Genomic DNA, 24,889 nt, shown 5'->3' on the forward strand with positions numbered 1-24,889 from the left:
TGCAGGTGGGCTCAGCCCCTGTCACCTTCACCTGGCTGCGTGATGGGCAGGTGGTGGCCCAGGGTCCCATCCTGGAGCTTGGGAACGTCAGTGTGGAACATTCGGGCACCTACCAGTGTGTGGCCACCAACCAGCTGGGACAGGACGGGCACCGCGTGTTCCGGGCACTCAGCCCTGAGCTGGCCCTGGAGGTGATCCCTGGCTCACCCTGGGTCACAGGTGAGGTCACATGGGGTCACCGGGGTGTTCAGGATTGCCGAGGTTTAATGTGACCCCAATGTGTCCCCCTCTGTCCCCAGCAGTGGCTGTGAATGTCGGCAGGACCCTCCTGTTCCTGCTCCTGCTCCTGGCTGTCATCGGGGGCTGTCACTGCTGGCACCGCCAGGGTGGGTGACAATGGGGGGGATGGGGGTCCTGGAGTGAGGGGAAGCCCCCAGAGTGGGGGCAGAGACAGGGCAGCACCCAGGGCCCCTGAGCTGGGGGAAACGGAGCCCACAGTGATGTCGGCTGGGGGTCCTGGGGGGTCTGGGGGGAATTTCGATGGTCTTGGTTGGGCTCCAGGGCCATCCCTGGGTAGGCTTTGAGGAACATTGGGGTGGCATTGGGAGCTCCTGGAGGGTTTGGGCAGCTCTTGGAGGGCTGTGCAGGGATTTAGGGAAATCTTTCTGGGGTCCTGGGGGAGTTTAGGGGTCCTGTGGCTGGTTGGACCTGCTGGGGTCCCAGGAAGGTTCAGGGGTCTCGGGGTCTCCATGGTCACCCCCTCTCCTTTTCCTTGCAGCAACCACGAAGCCCCAGGAAAGGTGAGTGGGGGTCTCCAGCAAGGACTCCCCTTTCCCCCTTCCACAGACACCCCTCAGACCTTCCTTATCCCCACAGGACCCCCCCAGAAGAGGGGGAAGTGCTGGGACCCCACATTGATGGCACCGAGTGGGCAAGGAGTGAGTACAGGGGGGGACAGGGACACGTCACCCACCAGTGTCACCGCTCACCCAGGCCCTCACAACCAGTGTCACTCTCAGGGCCTCCCCAAGTGACCCCAGGCCCTGCCCCTCCTCGGGATCCACAAGTGACCAACATGGAGCTGCCGAGACCCTACAAGCGACAGCAGGACCCTGATGACACCTTTGAGGGTGTGCTGTGACACTGGGGACACCGGCAGCACTGGGAGGCACCGGTTCCCCTCAGCAGTCCCTTCTTCCTCTTCACTGCACCCCACAGGACTCCTCGTTCCCTCGCCCAGTGCCGGGCTGGCACGCGACCCTTTTCCCTCTTATTGTACCCAAAATTCAGCTTTCTGATTAAACTGCGAGAAACAAGGCTCCTGGCTTCAGGCGGCAGCTGTTTGTGGGAGCACGGCTGTGGCTGCCCAGCTCCGCTGTTTTCTGTGGCTGCTTTGGCTTTTCCTACACTTGAACCCAACAACCCGTGTCCCACCCGAGCCTCGTAGCTCATGCTACAGCTTGGGAGGTTTTGATAAACTTCCTTTGCCACCCTGGGTGTGCCTCCTCCCACCGTTCCAGCCGCCACTCCGAGGGTTCCTGCAGCAGCCCATTTTGCCGTCCAGAGTGGCACTGTTAACAGCTGCCCCCCAGCCCCGTCAGTGAGGGAAGGGCGCTTCTCTCTCTCTCCCGCCCGCTGAGTCTCCATTAACCATGGAGAGAGAGACAGCCGAGCTGTTGCCACAGCGCCCCCTGCAGCCGCGGGGGAATCATCGCACCCGCCCTGCCCGGCCCGGAGCCACCAGCGCCCCTGCTGGCTGTGCCCGGAACTGTACCGCAGGGGAAGTGCCTGCAGCCCCGAGAGGGCTGGGACTGGGTTTGAGCTTTTGTTTGTTGTTGGTGGCGGTGTTGTTGTTTGTTTGTCTTGTTATAGATATTCTAGTGAAGAACTGTTATTCCTCTTCCCATGTCTGTTCCTGGAAGCCCCTTAACTTCGAAATGATAATACTTTGGAGGGAAGGTGGTCAAATTTTCCATTCCAAGGCAGGTTCCAGCCTGCCTTGGCAGACACCTTTACAGCAGGATACATCTTTTTGGCAGCAGAGGGCAGGTCACAGTTTGCCTTGACCTGGAGGGATGTCCAGAGCTCTGGAACCGACTGGAAACTCAGACCCACCCTGTGCCATGGACTCACTCATTCTGACTGGCTTGGAAAAGGGGGAGGCTCAGGAACACCCACAGGGCCTTTGAGACATCATCGTGTGCGGAACACAGCAGAGGACGTGTTTGGGACAGGGGAGAAGAGAATCCAGAGCCTCCTGAAAGCCGCTTTGGCCATCAGAGCAATGAAGGTCCAGGGCCCTGCCAGGTTCCTCTGGTGGAAGAAACTGTCTGGGGGAAGGATCCCGAGTTTTCCCCTTTCAGGGGCTTTCCCTGGAAATTGTTCCTTTTTTGACCCTCAGGGATTCTGAACCTTGCTGCTGTTGGTTTTGTTCTGTCATTGCTGTTTGCAGGAAATTGTTTTCTGTCAGCCCTTTGGGACATTTGCCTTTTGTGCCTCTACTGGCAAGGGGAGGGGCAGCAGCCCCTGGTTCTAGTGTCAGCCCAGAACTGGAGAATCCCATTCCTAAAGCCTGACAGAGCTCAACAAAGAAACACCATTTCTGCCAGTTGAACCAAAAGCTGCATTTTGGGCCAAATAACAGGGAAACGAGTCCATGGGTGTTCTCAGAGTGCTGAGAGGGGGATTGCAGAGCCAGTGGGAGCACAGGGGTACTGGGAGACAGAATGGAAAACACCCGGATCTACTGGGAGCAATGGAGAGGCACTGGGAGGGGAAATAGGGAGCCCCTGAGGGTACTGGGAGCACAGTGAGGAGAGAATGGGGAAGTCTCTGAGGGCGCTGGGAGCACTTGGATGTGGAATGGGAAGCCAGTTGTGGTAGTGGAAGGAGGGTGGGGAAGCCCTTGGACATTCTGGGGGCATGGGGAGTTCTGGGTGCCTTGTGCAGCCTCACACGTAACCACCCCCTTGTGCTCATCTACCCGTGAATGTTGAGCACCCATGGGAGCAGGAGGGGGGACACATGTGTGACTGCCCATGGGTGGGGTCCCCCACTGCCCCCCAGTTCCCCCAGAGCCCCCCAGTGCCCACTGGAGCCCCGAGTGTCACAGCACATTCCCGTAGGTGTCACTGAGTTCCCGCTGTCACCCATGGGGTCCCCGCAGCTCCGCGTAGGTCACCTGGGGATCCTGGAGCGCGGTGGCACGGGGGGACGCTGCGAGAGACACTGGCTGTGGGATCTGGGTGGGGGTGACACTCATGGGTGACGTGTCCCTGTGTGTGTGTCCCACCCTGTACTCACCCCCCATCTGCCTGGTGCTCACGACGTGGGTGTACAGCACCTCCCCCTCCTCTGGGGGGGCCGGGGGATCCGGGGGGGCCCTGCGGGGATAAAGGGGATGTGTGGGGGGGAATGGGAGGTCTTGGGGTTGGGGTAAAAGGGGACAGTGTGGTTTGAGCCCACACTCACCTTTCCTGCTGCTTCCTGGACTCTAGAAAGGAAAGAGGGGAAAGGTAACTGCGGGATCCCCAAGGCCCCCTCAGAAATCCTGGCACCCTACTGGGCCCTCAGAGTCTCCCAGAACCCCTGAGCATCCCTGATGCCCCCAGAACCCCTGAACCACCCAAGTGCTCTGGACCTTGTGAGTGCCAAGAAGCCAATGCTGGCAAAGAGGGGGATCCTCCAAATTCCCCCAGGATCCCTGAGAGAACCCCCAACATCCCTGCAAGACCCTCCAACAACACCCAAAATCCTTGAGGACCCTGAGCACTCAGCACTGCCCAAACCAGGAGCTGTGGGTGTCACCCATCACCCCCACATTCCAGGTGGCCTCCCACCTCCCCAGGGCCCCCGTTGCCCCCATTGTCACCCACCCATGTTGTTCCACCGGTGCCAGCCCGCAGCTGCACCCACGAGCAGGACCAGGAACAGGAGGGACACGCCAACCCCTGTGGCCACTGCTGGGGACAGAAGGGACACAGTGGGGTCACCTGTCGTTTTGGGGGTCCTGCAATCCCAATGACCCTATGTGACCCCACCTCTGCTCCAGTGTCCACGTGGTGTCACCTCCAGGGCCAGCTCAGGGCTGAGTGCCCGGAACACGCGGTGCCCGTCCTGTCCCAGCTGGTTGGTAGCCACGCACTGGTAGGTGCCCGAATGTCCCACACTGACGTTCCCAAGCTCCAGGATGGGACCCCGGGCCACCTCCTGCCCGTTGTGCAGCCAGGTGAAGTTGACAGGAGCTGAGCCCACCTGCACCGAGCAGCGCAGGGTCACGGGGTCACCTGCGTGCACGTGGTGTGTCAGGGGACTGGGGGTGATGGTGGCATTGGCCACGGGCACTGCGGGGACACAGAGATGGGTCTGAGGATGGGGGAATGGCTGGCAGCCAGCAAGAGGGACAGGGACACGGGGATGAGAGTTTTCTGGAGGGTGCTGAGGGTGAGGCCACCCCCAGCCTGAGGGTCATGCTCACCCAGGACGGTGACATTCAGGGGAACACTCTCAGCCACACTGTCTCCATCACTGACCCGGAACTGGTATTGGCCGCTGACATTGTCCTCAACATGCTGCAGCTCCAGGCAGGGGCCGGTGCCCAGCGGTGTCCCCAAGTCCCCCCGGTGCCACGTGAAGGACATGGGACCTGTCCCTGCAGCTACGGCACAGCTCAGCACCAGGCGGTCACCCAGTGCCACCTGACCCCCGGGGAGCTGCGCTGACACGAACACTCCCGAGAGCAGGACCCCTGCGGGAGGGAGTGAAACCAGGGGACAGTGAGGGACATGGGTGGATTTTTCGAGGGGCAGGGGGACCCCAGTGAGGAAGAGAGGGCCCAGAGCTGATGGGGGGCTTGGAAAAAAAACCCAAGAAATGGTGGGGAGTTCAGGGAGGGGACAGCTGGAGCGGACTGAGGGGGCACCACAGGGAGGGTATGGTGGGACCTGGGGACCATGACGGGAGATCAGAGGGGAGTGGGGATGAACCAGGAATGGGTGAAGGGACCCAGAGAGGGATGGAGGGACATGGAGGGGGACCTGAGCAGTGATGCAAGGACGTGGAAAAATTTCATCAGAAAGATGGGGGTACCCAGGAAGGGCTGGCGCACTTGGCGAGGGAGTTGGGAAAGGATGCATGTCCTCCAACAGGCATGGGGGGTCCAAGCAGGAATGGGGGTCCCGAGGCATGGCAGGGGACACGAGGAGGCTGTGGGGGCTCCCCGTGCCCATCCCCGCACTCACTGCGCACCGTGACGCAGAGCCGGGCGCTGCTCTTCTGCACGGCCCCCCCCTCGGAGCGCACATGGCAGCTGTAATTCCCCGAGTTGGAGACCCCCCCGGTGGGCACCAGGAGCTGCGGGGACACCTGAGGGCCCCCGACCAACTACCCGTCCCGGTAGAAGACGTGCAGGAGGGGGGCTGGGGGCCGCAGGGGGCTGGGGCTGCTGAGGCAGCTGAGATTGAGGGGGGACCCCTCGATGAGCTCGGGGGCACCCTCCAGCACCGGCACCGTGAAGAGCTCTGGGAAGGAGATGAGGGAAGGACTGATTCTGAGTCCCCTGGGATGTGGCTTTGGAGGTTTCAGGATACTGGAATTCCAGCCGTGGGTGCGCTCACCGTGTACTGCCACTGTCACTGGAGATGACGATAATGGCCACAAGCTCACCAAACCCTCACAGTGGTAGCGGCCACTGTGGTTCTGCTGGAGGGGGGACAGGGACAGCTCGGTCCCCCTCAGGAACATCCCCAGATCCTTCTTGTCCTTGTAAAACTGCACCCTGCTGACCGATGTGTCTGGCCTGACCCGGCAGCGCAGTGTCACCGTGTCCCCCTCCAGCAGTGTCTGTGTTGGCACCTGCAGCACCAGCTGGTCTGTGGGACAGGAGAGTCCCATTGAACTGAGATGCACCAGACAGGTCCAAGGTGGGCACCCATGGCACCGGGGACATCTGGGAGGAGTCTCCATGGCATGGGAGGATCTCAGGGGCACCAGGAGCAACCCCACGGCACACGTGTAACCATGGGTGTCCCATCACCCTGGGATACAATGGGATGTCCCTGAGTGCAGGGGACAGGCTCTTGCCACACGACAGGTGTGAGGCAATCCTTGTAAGTGAGCCCCCCAGACCTCTCAGGGAAGAACCCATATCATTTAAGATCCCCCCTCACCATTTAAGACCATCATGGGGGGGCTGAGCCCACTGCCGGGTCTGTCACATGTGTAGGTGCCACTCTCAGTGACAACGAACTTCTCCCGGACCTCCTGCCCCCAGCGCTGCCTGTCCTTGTACCAGGTGGTGGCACCGGCTGTCCCCGAGCCCTGGCAGGTCAGTGTCACCCGGTCCCACAGCACCGCCGGCCTCCAGGGGGGCTCCACCCGGAGCTGGGTGGTCTGGGCACCTGCAGGTGACAGGGGACGCCAGCCTGCCGGGGACACCAGCCTGCCAGGGTCACCACGGGGCTGGGGACAGTGGGGTGGGGACATGGCATCTGCCAAGGACTCACTAGCGATGCCGAAGGTCTGGGCTGGAAGGGAGAAGGGACAGGGGCTGGGTGGTGGTGGCACTGGAGGGACAGCACCATTTGGGGGGACCATGGTGTGATGTCTGTCCCCAAACTCTCCCCAAGGGTAACACTGGTGTAGCACAGAGGTTTTGCTGACAGAGACACCTCAGTCACCCTGGGCTGAGGCAGGACATGGGGACACTGTGGACACCCCATGCTTGCACAGGTCACCACCGCAATCCTCACAGCACCTGTCCCTACAGCCACACCCCCATGGCCCCACGTCTGTGATCCCTTTCCCATGGCACCAGTCCCGCTGGCCCATCTGCATGGTACGTGCGTGACTCTTGTCCCTGTCCCTGCATCCTGGTTCCTTTGTCCCGGCCTTGAGGAGCTCAGGGGACACCCCAGCCCCCCTGTGCCCCCTCCCCACTGGTCTCTGCCTCACCAGGGCCCATCCCCGGGGTGTCAGGCCCGTGCCTGGGCACTCACCCCACAGGAGCAGCGCCACCTTCCCGGCCATCCCCGTGTCCCCGGCCATGTGCACTGGCTGTCACTCGCTGCTGTGGCCACTGGTCCCCTGGGTGGCGGCTCTTCGGATGAGGAGGAAGGAAGAAAGGTCACACCTCGTCCCCACGTGTAGGTGGCCCTTGGTGGGGGCAGGGTGGGGGATGGGTGGAGACACAGCAGGGGACAGGCTGGGGACATTATGGGATAGTCTGGGGGCTCAATGGGGGATGGTGTTCCCAGGAGTGGGGGCCTCAGGGGATGTGGGAAATTAAGGCTGGGTGTCCAAGATAATGGGGGTCCCGGGAAATTGGGGTCTCCGTTCCAGGAGGGATTCAGGGATGGGGGTCATCCAAAACATGGTCCCCAGAGATTTCCGGTAATGGGAGGTAGGTTCCAGAGTTGGGGGTGCAGAGAGGAAAAACAGGGGACCCTCGGAAAGAGTGGTTATGGAAGAAGAAGCAGCCCATGGGATGGGATCAAGGCAATGGTGGTCCTGGGCAATGGGAGTCCTGGGATGGGGGTCCCAGGGAGCAGAGACCAAGGCAATGGGGGTCCCATGGTTGGGTTCCCAGGGGAATGGGGGTCCCAGGGATGAGCAGTGGCTGAGTGGGCACGGGGGTCTCCGGTCCTGCCCTGGGTGCCTCAGATTTTGGGGTGACTCAGAGCCCAGCACAGCCCCCACAGTGTGCTCATGGCCAGGGGGGCACCCCAGGGTGGAGGCTCTGGGTCTGTGCCCCACACACCCCTGGGCTTTTTCCATCCCCCTATTTCCTGGCTCAGTTTCCTTATTTCTTGGATGTATAATTTCATCTCAATCAATTTGGCATCAGGGAATTGAATCAAATTTAGCCTGGCATTTACCATTCCCAGGGCATAGTTGTAACAGGTGCCCTGTAAATTTGGGCACCCCAGAAATCACAAGGTCCCACTGGGGACAGAGTTAATGCTGATGGGCCCCCCAGGACCGAGGTGCCCAGGATGTTCCACCTCTGGGACAGAAATCCCAAAGGACGTGGCACCCCGAGAATGAGGAACCCCTCGGGACAAGGGCCTGGGACAAGACCCAGGTGTCACCACAGCTTGGGAATGGAGCCCCAGGCAGGAAGGAGCTCCCCAACTCCTCCTCCTTGAAGCCAGTGGCCATCCAAGTGCGGGGCCCAGCCATGGCCCAGCCCCAGTGCACAGGGATGGGCATTGGCCAGCCCTGCTCTGGCCAGCCCCAGGTGGCAGCCACGACCTGAGGCTCCCCCCGCCCCCTTGGCTTTGATTCTGGCAGCTTGAGAGCTGCTGCAAAGGTGACAATTCTGTGGCAGGAAAAGGCCTGGCTGTGCTTTGCTGGGCCCTGCAAGAAGCACAAAAGCCAATGGGAGCCCAAGCAGTGGCTCTGCGAGGGCCTTGGATGGTTTTCAGAGCAGGGCTGGCTGCAAACCCCCCTGCAGGGGCAGCTGTGAGGGAAGCAGTCCGGAAATGCAGCAATTGATCATTTTGTCCCTCTCAGCAAGGGGCTGAGAGAGCCCCAGAAGTTCTGCAGATCCCACACCCATCTGCTCAACAACCTGACCGGGACCCTCCTTCCTGAACAAAACCTCAAGCCCTTTGGAACCTCATGGAAAGAATATTTGGGTTCTGGCTGCAGCCACCAGACCAGAGGGAAAAGTGTGGAAATGTTGATCCGGGGCTCTGCTCACAGTCATGGTGTGGCTCTGTGGAATGACCTTGTATCGATTCCAGGTGTCCCCAAAGCTGCTCCATCCCTGCCCTCCTCACCTGCACAGGGCACGGGGAATGGACAGGGCTCTGCCCCGCCCCTGCCCCGCCCATTCCGGGTGCCCAAAGCTGTGGGGGCGTCGCCGTGGCCACGGGCGGTCCAGACACATGGCGACAGTGGCTTGGGACACGCTCTCACAGTCGGTTCATGCGCGCCGTGACAGTCCCGGCACTCGCAGCGCCATGGCAGCTGGGCCCCTTCCCCGTGCTCTGGGACCACCGTGCCGGTCCCTCCTTTCTCCAGAGCCCAGCCCAGGGTCTCCGCTCCCCCGCCCTGCCGGGGTCTCCCCTCGGCCGTTTCGGGCCCTCCACCCTCGGGGCTCCCCAGGCCCCTGGTTGTTTAGTGGAAGCCAGAACTGGAGAATTCCATTCCTAAAGCCCAACAGGGCTGAACAAACACCACTTGTGCCAGTTTAACCAAAAAGCTGCATTTTGGGCTGAAGTGTATCGAAACCGACCGTGTGCCCTCCTTGCACTGGGAGGGGGAATGTGCCACCACTGGGACTATGGGAGTACTGGGAAGGGAAATGGGGAGCCCCTGGGTGTACTGGGAACAATGGGAGGGGGAATGGGGAAGCCGTGGTGGTACTGGGAGATGGAATGGGGAGCACTGGGTGCTCTGTGCACCAGCCCCTTCTCCTGACCACCACCTCAGGCTGGATGGCAACCACAGAAGGCCAGGGTGAGGGGATCCCCGGTGTCCCCCAGTGCCCCCCAGTTTCCTCAGTGTCACGGCACACTCTCGTAGATGTTGCTGGTATCCTGTGGTCGTCCATGGGGTCCTGGCAGCTCTGCATAGGTCACCGTGGTGTCCTTGGGGAGGGCAGCACTGGGGAGCCCTGTGAGAGACACTGGCTGGGGGGACCCGGCTGGGGGTGACCCCAGCGGGTGACGTGTCCCTGTATTTCCCTGTCCCTGTACTCACCCCCTGCCCGCTCGGTTTTCACAACATGGGTGTACAGAACCTCCTCCTCCTCTGGGGGGGCCAGGGGCTGTGGATGTGCCCTGTGGGGATGGAGGGGTTTTGGGAGCACATGGAGGGTTCAGGGTGTGAGAGTAGAAGAGGGGCTGTGAATGGAGCCCCCCACTCACCTTTCCTGCTTCTTCCTGGTGGCTGCAAAGGAGAGGGAAGGGGTGACTGTGGGATCCCCAGGGCCCTGACCACCCATGGGAATCCTGAACCATCACCAGACCCTCAATTCCCACAGGACCTCTGAGCATCTCTAGAGCCCCCCAGAACCCCTGAACCGGTGCCCTGAGCACCCAGAACCCCAAGTGCAGCAGGGAGGGAGACCCTCAAAAATCCCCCGAGACCCCAAAAGAAAACCCAACATTGCTGTGTGACCCTCCCACACCTGCCCAAATCGCCCAGGAAACTCAGCCAAGGACACTAGGGGCTCAGCACAACCCAAGTCAGGAGCTGTGGGTACCACCCTATCACCCCTTCAGTCTGGGGGCTTCCCACCCCTCTCGGGGAACCCCGTCCCCCCCATGGTCACCCACCAATGCGGTGCCACCAGTGCCAGGCCATGATGACACCCAGGAGCAGGACCAGGAACAACAGGGAACCACTGACCCCTGCAGCCACTGCTGGGGACAAAGGGGAACACAGAGGGGTCATCCATCACCCCAGGGGTCCTGCAACCATTGTGACGTTAGGTGACCCCTCCTGTTTCCTGTTCCCTGTTCCCTTTCTGTCACTGCCAGAGAGAATGGGGGAAAACTGAGGTCACCGACAACCGGGGAGTGTCAGACCACCAGGGTGACCCCCTGTGAGCCCACCTGTGACCCAGGGTGTGCCAGGGATCACCTCCAGGACCAGCTCAGGGCTGAGTGCCCGGAACACGCGGTGCCCGTCCTGTCCCAGCTGGTTGGTGGCCACGCACTGGTAGGTGCCCGAATGTCCCACACTGACTTCCTCAATCTCAAGGACGGGAACCCGGGCCACCTCCTGGCCATTGTGTAGCCAGGTGAAGGTGACAGGGGCTGAGCCCACCTGCACCGAGCAGCGCAGGGTCACGGGGTCACCTGCGTGCACCTGGTGTGACAGGGGACCGAGGGTGATGGTGGCATTGGCCACGGGCACTGTGGGGACAGAGACAGGGTGAGGGTGGGGGGAGGGGCTGGCAGCCAACAAGAGGGACAGGGACACAGGGATTAGAGTTTCCTGGAGCATGCTGTGGATGAGGCCACCCCCAGCCCGAGGGTCACACTCACCAAGGACGGTGACATTCAGGGGGACACTCTCAGCCGTGCTGTCCCCATCACTGACCCGGCACTGGTATTGGCCGCTGTCATTGTCCCCAACATGGCGCAGCTCCAGGCGGGGGCCAATGCCCAGCGGTGTCCCAGAGCCCCCCCGGTGCCAGGTGAAGGACCGGGGACCTGTCCCCATGGCCACCGCACAGCTCAGCACCAGGCGGTCCCCCAGTGCCACCTGTCTCCCGGGGGGCTGCACTGACACGGACACCCCCGAGACGGGGACCCCTGTGGGGAGACACAGGTAAGATGATCTTGCCATGATGGGTGGAGGACACAAGACGGGAAGGAGGGGGGATTGGAGGGGAGCACAGAGGACCCCAGTGAGAAGTGGACCCTGGGAGGTGCGTTGGGATCTGGTGACCATGGAGTGACCCCATGGAAAGGTGGAGAGAGCCAGGCAGGGATGGGGGACTACACAAGAGACTGAGGAGACTCAGGGAATGATGTGGGGTTTGGAGAGGGGTGGGTGGACCCAGAGACGGAAGTGCAACCAGAGGGTGGAGCGGGGACCTTGGAAGGGGTGTGGGATGCCAGGGAGGGGTGGGGCGACAGAGAGAGGGATGAGGGATGTGGAGAGGGAACCAGGCAGTCATGGGGGAACAAGGAGGCACTTGGGAAATTTTGGGTGACGCAGGGAGGAGTGAAGGGAAGGATGAAGGATGCAGGTAGAGGGGGGAAGCCCTCGGAGGATGTCAGGGTTGCCTGTCCCCATCCCTGCACTCACTGCGCACTGTCACTGTCACCAGCTGCGACTCCCTCCACAGTGGCACTGCAGAGTACACCCAGCCCCTGCAGTAGTAGCGGCCGCTGTGGTGCAGCTGCAGGGGGGACAGGGACAGCTCGGTCCTGTCATGGGGCCCTCCCAGATCCTTCCCTTCATGGAAGAACTGCACACTGGTGAGGGATTTGTCCTGCCAGCTCCGGCAGCACAGTGTCACCGTGTCCCCCTCCAGCAGCGGCTGCGCCGGCACCTGTAGCACCAGCCAGTCTGGGGGACAGAGGGGTCCTGTCACACCAGGGGCATCTGAAGAGTCCTGATGACACTGGGGGGCATCAGGGGCCACCCATTGCAAGGGAAGAGTCCCCTCAGACTGGGATGCTCTGGGATGTCCCCGTGTGCAGGGGACGGGCTCTGGTCACCCCAGGAGGTGACCCATGGAGCGAAGACAACCCAGAGCCCTCGGGGTCTCACAGGTTCCCGGCTGGAGACCCTGAAACCCCCCTTACCATTTAAGACTGTCACGGGGGGGCTGCGCCCACTGCCGGGTCTGTCACACTCGTAGCTGCCACTCTCGGTGACAGTGAAGTGTCCGGATCTCTGCTGTCCCCAGCGCTGCCCATCCTTGTACCAGGTGGTGGCACCGGCAGTCCCTGAGCCCTGGCAGGTCAGTGTCACCTGGTCCCACAGCACTGCTGGTGTCCAGGGAGGCTCCACCAGGATCTCAGTGGTCTGGGCACCTGTGGGTGACAGGGGACACCAGCCTGCCAGGGCCACCACGGGGCTGGGGACAGTGGGGTGGGGACATGGCATCTGCCGAGGACTCACCAGCGAGGCCGAGGGTCTGGGCTGGAAGGGAGAAGGGACAAGGGCTGGATGGGAGTGGCCCTGCAGGGACACCAACACCTGGGGAATCCGGTGCTGTGTCTCGCTGCAGACTGTCCCCAAAGGAACACTGGTGTAGCACAGAAGTGTTGAGGTAAGACACACCTCAGTCACCCTGGGCTGAAGCAGGACATGGGGACACTGTGGACACCCCATGCTCATCCAGGACACCACCACCATCCTCACAGCTCCTGTCCCAACAGCCACATCGTCATTGCCCTGTGCCCATGATCCCATTCTAATGGCACCTGTCTTCATGCCCCATCCCCATGGTATGTGGCCCTTGTCCCTGTCCCTGCATCCCTGTTACCCTGTCCCTGCCTTGGGGACCTCAGAGGACCCCGCAGCCCCCCTGTGCCCCCTCCCCACCGGTCTCTGCCCCACCAGGGCCCATCCCCGGGGTGTCAGGCCCGTGCCCGGGGCACTCACCCCACAGGAGCAGCGCCACCTTCCCGGCCATCCCCGTGTCCCCGGCCATGTGCACTGGCTGTCACTCGCTGCTGTGGCCACTGGTCCCCTGGGTGGTGGCTCTTTGGACAAAGGGGAAGGAAACGAGTTCACATCTCTTCCCCACGTGTAGGTGGCCCTTGGTGGGGGCAGGGTGGGGGAACAGGCTGTGGGCAGGCTGGGGACACTGAGGGACATGTGGGTGATGGTGGGACGTGGTGGGGACACAGTGGGGACCCGGTAGGGCCACGGTGTTGCCAAAATTTGAAGGCTGGGAGCTGTAGGAAGCCAAGTATAGGTCTCCTGGGGGAATCAAGGTCCCCAGGCTGTGGGGTCCTCTGAGGTCCCCAGTGGAGGTCCCAGGGGCTGGAATTCCCAGGATGGGGGTCCTTGGGAATGGAGGTCCTGAGGAATGGCACTCCCGGGATGGGGGACCCAGGGAGGGGGGGCAGAAGGAATGGGGGCTCCCATGATTGGGTTGGCAGGGAAATGGGGCTCCCAGGGATGGGCAGTGGCTGGCTGGGCCTGTGGGTTGCAGCTCCTTCCCTGGCTGCCTCACATTTTGGGGTGACCTATGGCCCAGAGCTGCCCCCCTGGTGTGCTCGTGGTTTGCTGGGGGTCACCACAGGTGGATTCTGAGGGGCTCTGGGTCTGTGTTCCCCTGCCCCCAAGGAGCATTTTTCCTCTCCTCATTTCCATATTCTTCCTTTTATCCCTCAATTTCACAGCCCCCCAGTTCATGCCTTGATAAACCCTGGGGAGCTCCTGAGCCGGTACCAGGTGCAGGGGAACCCGGGGAGGGGAAAAGGAGGTGTGTGGGCTGGAGGGGAGGTGGGGGGTTTGGGGGCTGGGAGTGTCCGGCCGTGTCCCCCCACACTTTCACTTTCTCTCTCCCGCAGCAGAAGGAAGAGGCCGTTTGTGCTGAGTCAGACAGGGAGGGAGGGGCGGGTTCTGTCCTCGTGGGACACATCCAGGGGGTCCTGTCCCTGTTCAGGGGTGTCCCTGTTCTGTGGGTGAGACATCCTGGGGGTGGCACATCCCAGCCGGTGGCGTCCTGTCCTGGGAGAAGGGCAGGGAGGGCTCAGTCCGCGAGCTCCGTCACGGCCGAAACGGACTCGACTTGGGGAAATGAATTGAATTTATCATTCCTCAGTTCAGAGCTGAAAAAGGAGAAGTGAAACACCTTCCCCTCTCGGGAACTGCTCCAGCGGGGGCTTCCCAGCCCTGGCAGCGCGATGGCAGCCGCGACGTGCGACAGTGACCCGAGGCCGGGACTCGGCTCCCGCCGTGCCGGGGGCTCCTCCCCGGGCTCCCGGGTCCCCTCGGCCCTCCCGGCACCTCCGTCCCGGCGCCCCCCGCCCGCCCCGGGGCCGCGCCCGGCGGAGGCTCCGCGGCAGCTCCGGGGCTCAGACGCCGCTCGGGGAGCGCCGGGTGCGGGGCTCTGGGCACCGGGGGGCTCCGGGGGGCACCGGGCAGGGCTGGGGCTGGGGCGGGCTTTGGGGTTGGATCTGGGGACACCTCCGGCTGCCCTCAGCTCTGTCCCGGGGCTCCAGCTCGGCCCGAGGGGTTCGGCAGCTGCGGGATCGGTGCCCGTGGCCACGGGGCGGCACCGCCGCAGGACCCCGAGCCCTTGGCCGGTGTCACCGAGAGGGGACAAACAGGGAGCGGCAGCTCCTTCCCCTGAGCGGAGCAGCTGCGAGGGAACCAGTCCGGAAATGCCCCAATTGATCATTTTGTCCCTGTCCCCAAGGGACTGAGAGAGCCCCAAAAATCCTGCAAATCCCACACGGATCTGCTCAACAACCTGACCGGGACCCTCCTCCGTCCGAGCTGACCGGGCACAGCTGAACAAACAAAAACCATTTCTCCCGGTTTAATCAAAATGCTGCGTTTTGGGTGCAATGGGAGGGACAAGGGTCCTGTGCCCGCCCGGCACTGGGGGAGGGAGTGGGGAGTCCCTGGGGGTACTGGGAGCACTGGGAGCACTGGGACGGGGAGCTCTGGGCAGCTCCACATGGGACCCCCCACTCGTGGCCCCCACCCAGGCACGGTGGGCACCCATGGGAGCCGGGTGTGGAAGGGGGCGACACACTGGGGGTGCCCTTGTGCAGGGACCGGCAATGCCCCCAGTGCCCCCAGTGTCACAGCACGTTCTCATAGATGTCACTGGGGTCCTGCTGTCCTGCGTGGGTTCCCAGCAGCTCCACATTGGTCACTGGTGGATCCAGAGGTGGGGCGGAGCGCAGGGATACCTGTGGGGGCCCTGAGAGTGACACTGCTTGTGTGAGGACCTGGGTGGAGGGTGACACCCGTGGGTGACGTTTCCTTGTGTCCCCCTGTACTCACCCCCTGCCCTCTCGGTGCTCACGATGTGGGGGTCCAGCACTGCCACCTCCACTGGGTGGGGTCCTGTGGGGATAAGGGGGATCTGAGGGGTGTCTGGGGAGGGGGAAAGGGGAGTCCTGGCTGGAGCCCTCCACTCACCTGTCCTGGGGCTTCCTGGCGGCTGCAAGGAAAAAAGGAGGGGGTGACCGTGGGGAGCTCGGGACCCCTGAACCTTCCTGGGACCTCGGCAGCCCCAACCACGCATAGGACACCCAAATCCCCACTGGAGCCCTGATTCCCACTAGCCCCCTGAGTCCCCTAGGCCACTACAAGCACCCCTGGAACCCCCCAGAACTTCTACACCACCTCAGTGCCCCCAATTCCCCCAGCGTCCCGCACCTTCTGAGCCCCAGAATCCCAAGATCAGCAGGGAGGGTCACCCCCCAAACTCCCACGGGACCCCAGAAAGATCACCCAACGTCCCTGCACGGCTCTCCAAGAGTTCTCCAAACCCACCAGAAGCTCCCAATGCCATTCCAATGTCCCTCAAAGCCCACCCAAAAATGGCCCTGGAGCCCAAACAAGACCCTCCAAATTTACCCCACAACCCTCAGCAACCCAGCCGAGGTCACTGTGGGCTCAGTTTCCCCCAGCTCAGGGGCCCTGGGTGCTGCCCTGTCTCTGCCCCCACTCTGGGGGCTTCCCCTCACTCCAGGACGCCCATCGCCCCCATTGACACCCACCCAGGCGGTGCCAGCAGTGACAGCCCCCGATGACAGCCATGAGCAGGAACAGGAACAGGAGGGTCCTGCCGACATTCACAGCCACTGCTGCGGACAGAGGGGGACACATTGGGGTCACCTTGAACTCAGGGGATCCTGAACACCCCAGTGACCCCTTGTGAGCCCACCTGTGACCCAGGGTGAGCCAGGGGTCACCTCCAGGGCCAGCTCAGGGCTGAGTGCCCGGAACACGCGGTGCCCGTCCTGTCCCAGCTGGTTGGTGGCCACGCACTGGTAGGTGCCCGAATGTCCCACACTGATGTTCCCAAGCTCCAGGACGGGACCCCGGGCCACCTCCTGGCCATTGTGCAGCCAGGTGAAGGTGACAGGGGCTGAGCCCACCTGCACCGAGCAGCGCAGGGTCACGGGGTCACCTGCTTGCACCTGGTGTGACAGGGGACCGGGGGTGATGGTGGCATTGGCCACGGGCACTGTGGGGACACAGACAGGGCTGGCACCTCGGGAGGTGGGATGGGAGTGCTGTGGATTGGGTCAGCCCCAGCCCGAGGGTCCCACTTACCCAGTATGGTGACATTCAGGGGGACACTCTTGGCCACGCTGTCCCCATCACTGACCCGGCACTGGTATTGGCCACTGTCATTGTCCCCAACATGCTGCAGGTCCAGGCGGGGGCCACTGCCCAGTGGTGTCCCCGAGCCCCCCCGGTGCCAGGTGAAGGACAGGGGACCTGTCCCCATGGCCACGGCACAGCTCAGCACCAGGCGGTCCCCCAGTGCCACCTGTCCCTCAGGAGGCTGTGCTGACACGGACACACCCGAGAGTTGTACCCCTGTGGGAGAGGGGACACCAGAAGACACTCAGGGACCCGCGGGGGCAGGCAGAACAGAGAAGGGCAGGAGGACCCAGTGAGGAAGAAAGGGCACAGAGCTATAGGGGGCTTGGAGAGGAACCCCAATAAAGGATGAGGAGTTTAGGGAGACAACACTTAAAGAGGGATGGGGGGGACACCTGGGAGGGTATGGGGACACAGGAAAGACATGATGGGACCTGGGGACCAAGCTGGGAGATCAGAGAGGGATGTGGAGAGCCATGTAGCAGTGAAGGGACCTCCAGATGGGAGGACATGGAGGGGGACCTGAGCAGTGATGGGGAGACGTTGAAGAAGTTTAAGAGGAAGATGGGAGTACCCACGTAGCACTGGGGGACCCAGGGAGGCTGTGGGGGCTCCCCGTGCCCATCCCCGCACTCACTGCGCACCGTGACGCGGAGCCGGGCGCTGCTCTTCCGCACGGTCCCCCCCTTGGAGCGCACCTGGCAGCTGTAATTCCCCGAGTCGGAGACCCTCACGGCGGGCACCAGGAGCTGCGAGGACACCTGCGGGCCCCCCACCAACTGCCCGTCCCGGTAGAAGAGGTGCAGGAGGGGGGCTGGGGGCTGCAGGGGGCTGGGGCTGCTGAGGCAGTTGAGATGGAGGGGCGTCCCCTCGGTGAGCTTGCGGGGACCCTCCAGCACCGGAGAGAGCTCTGGGAAGGAGAGGGGAGGAGGATTTGTGACCCCGAGTCCACAGGGAGGGGCTCTGGGGGTGTCGGGCTGGGGGCTGGGGCGTGCTCACCGTGCACTGTCACTGTCACCGGCGCCGACTCCTGCCACCCCCGTGATACCACGGAGTCCATCCGGCCCCCACAGCGGTAGCGGCCGCTGTGGTGCAGGTGCAGAGGGGACAGGGACAGCTCAGTCCCACGGAGTGACTTTCTGACCTCCTCATCCGCAAGGTAGAATCGCACCCCAGTGACCAACATGTCCCACCGGATTCGGCAGCGCAGTGTCACCGTGTCCCCCTCCAGCAGTGGCCACGCCGGCACCTGCAGCACCAGCCAGTCTGGGGGACATGTTGGTTCCGTCACATAGCGGAGGCCCGGGAGATCCTGATGGAGCCCCCCATTGGGTCACAGCCAGAGCACCAGAGGTCCCCAATTCCATAAACAGGGTCCCCCTGCACTGGGATGCTCTGGAATGTCCCCGTGTGCAGGGGATGGGCTCTGGTCACACCAGGAGGTGACCCATGGAGTCCAGCCCATCCTCAGCCCTGGGCATCCCCACAGGTGCGAGGCTGGGGACACGTACCCCCCTCACCATTTAAGACTCTCACGGGGGGGCTGAGCCCGGTGCCAGGTCTGTCACACGTGTAGATTCCTCGCTCAGTGACAAAGAAGTTGTCGCGTCCCTCCTGCCCCCATCGCTGCCCGTCCTTGTACCAGGTGGTGTCACCGGCTGTGCCCGAGCCCTGGCAGGTCAGTGTCACCTGGTCCCACAGCACTGCTGGTGTCCAGGGCGGATTCACCAGGAGCTGGGTGGTCTGGGCACCTGCGGGTGACAGGGGACACCAGCCTGCCAGGGCCACCACGGGGCTGGGGACAGCGGGGTGGGGACATGGCATCCCCTGAGGACTCACCAGCGAGGCCGAGGGTCTGGGCTGGAAGGGAGAAGGGACAGGGCTGGGTGGGGTGGCCCCGTGGAGACAGATGTCATGGGGACATGGAGTGTGGGGCCTAGCCACAAACTGTCCTTGTGTAGCATGGACCTCTCGGGGACAGGGACACCTCAGCCAACCCATGCTGTCACAGATAAGCCCCACCAGCCCCAAGGCCTCTGTCCCCACGGCCCATCCACATGGTGCTTGTCCCCTTGTCCCTGTCCCGTCATCCTTGTGCCCCATGCCTGTCCCCACTGCTGCCACAGCCCCATAATTCCTCTCCCCACATTCCTGTCTTTCCAGTCCCTGCCCCATCTCCTGAACCCACAGCCAACCTACAGCCCTGGTCACCATATTGCACTGGCTCTGCTGGCACTGGGGACCTCAGGGGACCCCACAGCCCCCATGTGCCCCCTCCCCACCGGTCTCTGCCTCACCAGGGCCCATCCCCGGGGTGTCAGGCTCGTGTCCGGGGCACTCACCCCACAGGAGCAGCGCCACCTTCCCAGCCATCCCCGTGTCCCTGGCCATCCAGACTGGCGGTCGCACACTGACAGTGGCGGCTGTCCCCTGGGTGGTGGCTCTTCGGCCAGGGTGGAAGGAAGGGAGGTCAGGTCTCATCCTCATGCGTAGGTGGCACCTGGTGGGGGCAGGGTGGCCACAAACTGGGGACAGGATGTGGGCAGGCTGGGGACAAGGCTGGGTGGCACATGGTGGGACATGGGGTTCTCAGGAGTGAGGGGCTCAGGGGTTTGGGGAGCCAGGGATGGGTGTCCAGGGGAATGGGGGGTCCCAGGGATGGGGAGACTCAGGGCTGGGAGTCCCAGAAGAATGTTGGCTCCAGGGATTTGGGGTCATACGATGGGGGTCCCAGGGATGAGGGTGCCGGGGGAATGGGGGATTATGTGGGAATGTGAGGGTCCTGGGAGAAACAAATCCATGGGTGAAGAGGGATTGTAGGGGATGGAATTTGGGGGAGACTGTTCCTTGGGAATGGGGGTCCTGGGCCATGGAGATATTGGAGAATGGCAGTCCTGGGATGGGGGTCCCAGGGAGGTGGAACATAAAGAATGGGGGTCTGATGGTTGGGTTCCCAGGGGAATGGGGGTCCCAGGGAAGCGCACTGGCTGGTTGGGTCCATGGGTTGCAGCTCCTTTCCTGGCTACCTCAGATTTTGGGGTGACCCAGAGCCACGCAGAGCCCACACAAGGTGCTGGTGACCTGGGGATCACCACAGGCAGATTCCGAGGGGCTCTGGGTCGCTGTCCCCACAGCCCTCCAGGAGCTTTTTCATCTCTTCTTCTCCATTTCCTTCTTTTCTCCCACATTTTCACACCTCTCAGTTGCATGGCTCGATGAGTCTGGGGAGCACCTGAGCAGGGAACAGGTTGAAGTGACTCTGGGGAAGAGGAAAAGTGGGTTCTGGTCCAGCAGGAGGAGATATGGGGGCTGTGGAGGATGGGAGTATCCAGCTTTGCCCCCCCCCAACACTTTCTCTCTCCCGCAGCAGAAGGAAGATGCCGTTTGTGCAGAGGGAAGAGTTCTATTCTGGGGTCATCCAGGAGGGTTGTGTCCTGTTCAGGGGTTCCTTGTTCTGGGAGTAAAACATCCTGCGGGGATCCTGTCCTGGGGGGGACACATGCTGGCCAAGGGGATCCTGTCCTGGGGGATGGCAGCCCCAGGAGGGTTCCAGACTCCTCCATTCTCACTCATCCCCTACAGGATGTGAGCCGGCAAGAGCAGCTTGGGAATGGAGCCCCAGGCAGGAAGGAGCTCCCCAACTCCTCCTCCTTGAAGCCAGTGGCCGTCCAAGTGCGGGGCCCAGTCATGGCCCAGCCCCAGTGCACAGGGATGGGCATTGGCCAGCCCTGCTCTGGCCAGCCCCAGGTGGCAGCCACGACCTGAGGCTCCCCCCGCCCCCTTGGCTTTGATTCTGGCAGCTTGAGAGCTGCTGCAAAGGTGACAATTCTGTGGCAGGAAAAGGCCTGGCTGTGGTTTGCTGGGCCCTGCAAGAAGCACAAAAGCCAATGGGAGCCCAAGCAGTGGCTCTGCGAGGGCCTTGGATGGTTTTCAGAGCAGGGCTGGCTGCAAACCCCCCTGCAGGGGCAGCTGTGAGGGAAGCAGTCCGGAAATGCAGCAATTGATCATTTTGTCCCTCTCAGCAAGGGGCTGAGAGAGCCCCAGAAGTTCTGCAAATCCCACATCCATCTGCTCAACATCCTGACCGGGACCCTCCTTCCTGAACAAAACCTCAAGCCCTTTGGAACCTCTTGGAAAGAATATTTGGGTTCTGGCTGCAGCCACCAGACCAGAGGGAAAAGTGTGGAAATGTTGAGCCGGGGCTCTGCCCACAGTCATGGTGTGGCTCTGGGGAATGACCTTGTATCGATTCCAGGTGTCCCCAAAGCTGCTCCATCCCTGCCCTCCTCACCTGCACAGGGCACGGGGAATGGACAGGGCTCTGCCCCGCCCCTGCCCCGCCCATTCCGAGTGCCCAAAGCTGTGGGGGCGTCACCCTGGCCACGGGCTGTCCCGACACATGGCGACAGTGGCTTGGGACACGCTCTCACAGTCGGTTCAGACACGCCGTGACAGTCCCGGCACTCGCAGCGCCATGGCAGCTGGGCCCCTTCCCCGTGCTCTGGGACCACCGTGCCGGTCCCTCCTTTCCGCAGAGCCCAGCCCAGGGTCTCCGCTCCCCTGCCCTGCCGGGGTCTCCCCTCGGCCGTTTCGGGCCCTCCACCCTCGGGGCTCCCCAGGCCCCTGGTTGTTTAGTGGAAGCCAGAACTGGAGAATTCCATTCCTAAAGCCCAAGAGGGCTGAACAAACACCACTTGTGCCAGTTTAACCAAAAAGCTGCATTTTGGGCTGAAGTGTATCGAAACCGACCGTGTGCCCTCCTTGCACTGGGAGGGGGAATGTGCCGCCACTGGGACTATGGGAGTACTGGGAAGGGAAAGGGGGAGCCCCTGGGTGTACTGGAACAATGGGAGGGGGAATGGGGAAGCCGTGGTGGTACTGGGAGATGGAATGGGGAGCACTGGGTGCTCTGTGCACCAGCCCCTTCTCCTGACCACCACCTCAGGCTGGATAGCAACCTCAGAAGCCCAGGGTGAGGGGATCCCCGGTGTCCCCAGTGCCCCCCAGTTTCCTCAGTGTCACGGCACACTCTCGTAGATGTTGCTGGTATCCTGTGGTCGTCCATGGGGTCCTGGCAGCTCTGCATAGGTCACCGTGGTGTCCTTGGGGAGGGCAGCACTGGGGAGCCCTGTGAGAGACACTGGCTGGGGGGACCCGGCTGGGGGTGACACCAGCGGGTGACGTGTCCCTGTATTTCCCTGTCCCCGTACTCACCCCCTGCCCGCTCGGTTTTCACAACATGGGTGTACAGAACCTCCTCCTCCTCTGGGGGGGCCAGGGGCTGTGGATGTGCCCTGTGGGGATGGAGGGGTTTTGGGAGCACATGGAGGGTTCAGGGTGTGAGAGTAGAAGAGGGGTTGTGAATGGAGCCCCCCACTCACCTTTCCTGCTTCTTCCTGGTGGCTGCAAAGGAGAGGGAAGGGGTGACTGTGGGATCCCCAGGGCCCTGACCACCCATGGGAATCCTGAACAACCACCAGACCCTCAATTCCCACAGGACCCCTGAGCATCTCTAGAGCCCCCCAGAACCCCTGAACCGGTGCCCTGAGCACCCAGAACCCCAAGTGCAGCAGGGAGGGAGACCCTCAAAAATCCCCCAGGACCCCAAAAGAAAACCCAACATTGCTGTGTGGTCCTCCCACACCTGCCCAAATCGCCCAGGACACTCAGCCAAGGACACTGGGGGCTCAGCACAACCCAAGTCAGGAGCTGTGGGTACCACCCTATCACCCCTTCAGTCTGGGGGCTTCCCACCCCTCTCGGGGAACCCCGTCAGCCCCATGGTCACCCACCAATGCGGTGCCACCAGTGCCAGGCCATGATGACACCCAGGAGCAGGACCAGGAACAACAGGGAACCACTGACTCCTGCAGCCACTGCTGGGGACAAAGGGGAACACAGAGGGGTCACCCATCACCCCAGGGGTCCTGCAACCATTGTGACCTCAGGTGACCCATCCTGTTTCCTGTTCCCTGTTCCCTTTCTGTCACTGCCAGAGAGAGTGGGGGAAAACTGAGGTCACCGACAACCTGGGAGTGTCAGACCACCAGGGTGACCCCCTGTGAGCCCACCTGTGACCCAGGGTGTGCCAGGGGTCACCTCCAGGGCCAGCTCAGGGCTGAGTGCCTGGAACACACGGTGCCCGTCCTGTCCCAGCTGGTTGTTGGCCTCGCACTGGTAGGTGCCCGAATGTCCCACATTGATGTCCCCAAGATCCAGGACGGGACCCCGGGCCACCTCCTGGCCATTGTGCAGCCAGGTGAAGTTGACAGGGGCTGAGCCCACCTGCACCGCGCAGCGCAGGGTCACGGGGTCACCTGCATGCACCTGGTGTGACAGGGGACCGGGAGTGATGGTGGCATTGGCCACGGGCACTGTGGGGACACAGACAGGGTGAGGGTGGGGGGAGGGCTGGCAGCCAACAAGAGGGACAGGGACATGGGGATGAGTTTCCTGGAGCATGCTGTGGATGAGGCCACCCCCAGCCTGAGGGTCACACTCACCAAGGACGGTGACATTCAGGGGGACACTCTCGGCCGTGCTGTCCCCATCACTGACCCGGCACTGGTATTGGCCGCTGTCATTGTCCCCAACATGGCGCAGCTCCAGGCGGGGTCCACTGCCCAGCGGTGTCCCAGAGCCCCCCCGGTGCCAGGTGAAGGACCGGGGACCTGTCCCCATGGCCACCGAGCAGCTCAGCACCAGGCGGTCCCCCAGTGCCACCTGTCTCCCGGGGGGCTGCACTGACACGGACACCCCCGAGACGGGGACCCCTGCGGGGAGACACAGGTAAGATGATCTTGCCATGATGGGTGGAGGACACAAGACGGGAAGGAGGGGGGATTGGAGGGGAGCACAGAGGACCCCAGGGAGAAGTGGACCCTGGGAGGTGCGTTTGGATCTGGTGACCATGGAGTGACCCCATGGAAAGGTGGAGAGAGTCAGGCAGGGATGGGGGACTACACAAGAGACTGAGGAGACTCAGGGAATGATGTGGGGTTTGGAGAGGGGTGGGTGGACCCAGGGACGGAAGTGCAACCAGAGGGTGGAGCGGGGACCTTGGAAGGGGTGTGGGATGCCAGGAAGGGGTGGGGGGACAGAGAGAGGGATGAGGGATGCGGAGAGGGAACCGGGCAGTCATGGGGGAACAAGGAGGCACTTGGGAAATTTTGGGTGACCCAGGGAGGAGTGAAGGGAAGGATGAAGGATGCAGGTAGAGGGGGGAAACCCTCGGAGGATGTCAGGGTTGCCTGTCCCCATTCCTGCACTCACTGCGCACTGTCACTGTCACCAGATGCGATTCCCTCCACAGTGGCACTGCAGAGTTCACCCAGCCCCTGCAGCGGTAGCGGCCGCTGTGGTGCAGCTGCAGGGGGGACAGGGACAGCTCGGTCCTGTCATGGGGCCCTCCCAGATCCTTCCCTTCATGGAAGAAGTGCACACTGGTGAGCGATTTGCCCTGGTAGCTCCGGCAGCGCAGTGTAACCGTGTCCCCCTCCAGCAGCGGCCGGGCCGGCACCTGTAGCACCAGCCAGTCTGGGGGACAAAGGGGTCCTGTCACACCGGGGTCATCTGAAGAGTCCTGATGACACTGGGGGGCATCAGGGGCCACCCATTGCAAGGGAGGAGTCCCCTCAGACTGGGATGCTCTGGGATGTCCCCGTGTGCAGGGGACGGACTCTAGTCACACCAGGAGGTGACCCATAGAGCAGAGACCACCCAGAGCCCTTTGGGACCCGGCAGGTGCCAGGCTGGAGACCCTGAAACCCCCCTCACCATTTAAGACTCTAACGGGGAGGCTGCGCCCATTGCCGGGTCTGTCACACTCGTAGCTGCCACTCTCGGTGACAGTGAAGTGTCCGGATCTCTGCTGTCCCCAGCGCTGCCCATCCTTGTACCAGGTGGTGGCACCGGCGGTCCCCGAGCCCTGGCAGGTCAGTGTCACCTGGTCCCACAGCACTGCCGGTGTCCAGGGAGGCTCCACCAGGATCTCAGTGGTCTGGGCACCTGTGGGTGACAGGGGACACCAGCCTGCCTGGGCCACCATGGGTCTGGGGACAGTGGGGTGGAGACATGGCATCTGCCGAGGACTCACCAGCAAGGCCGAGGGTCTGGG

General features: G+C 62.7%; 2 long non-coding RNA genes and 2 pseudogenes across 2 annotated transcripts; 1 reads left to right on the plus strand and 3 right to left on the minus strand.

Annotated features, from left to right (window-relative positions):
• The first annotated feature begins 302 nt into the window (after window positions 1–302).
• Window positions 303–1,218, plus strand: LOC136303218 (uncharacterized). Its single transcript, XR_010724177.1, has 4 exons — window positions 303–386; window positions 779–800; window positions 877–938; window positions 1,020–1,218. It is a non-coding gene; the product is annotated as an uncharacterized lncRNA (long non-coding RNA).
• A 1,392-nt stretch (window positions 1,219–2,610) lies between these two features.
• Window positions 2,611–7,044, minus strand: LOC136303097 (Fc receptor-like protein 4; annotated as a pseudogene).
• Window positions 7,045–9,509: 2,465 nt separating this feature from the next.
• LOC136302877 (Fc receptor-like protein 5) lies at window positions 9,510–19,146 on the minus strand (annotated as a pseudogene).
• A 757-nt stretch (window positions 19,147–19,903) lies between these two features.
• Window positions 19,904–24,889, minus strand: LOC136303232 (uncharacterized). The gene is made up of 3 exons (XR_010724185.1): window positions 24,869–24,889; window positions 22,155–22,176; window positions 19,904–20,005 (listed from the first exon to the last, which is right to left on the minus strand). It is a non-coding gene; the product is annotated as an uncharacterized lncRNA (long non-coding RNA).

This window comes from Chamaea fasciata, unplaced genomic scaffold (genome assembly GCF_029207755.1).
Source record: "Chamaea fasciata isolate MVZ Bird 193981 ecotype frontalis unplaced genomic scaffold, bChaFas1.0.hap1 SCAF_31, whole genome shotgun sequence".
Lineage (NCBI taxonomy): Eukaryota > Metazoa > Chordata > Aves > Passeriformes > Sylviidae > Chamaea > Chamaea fasciata.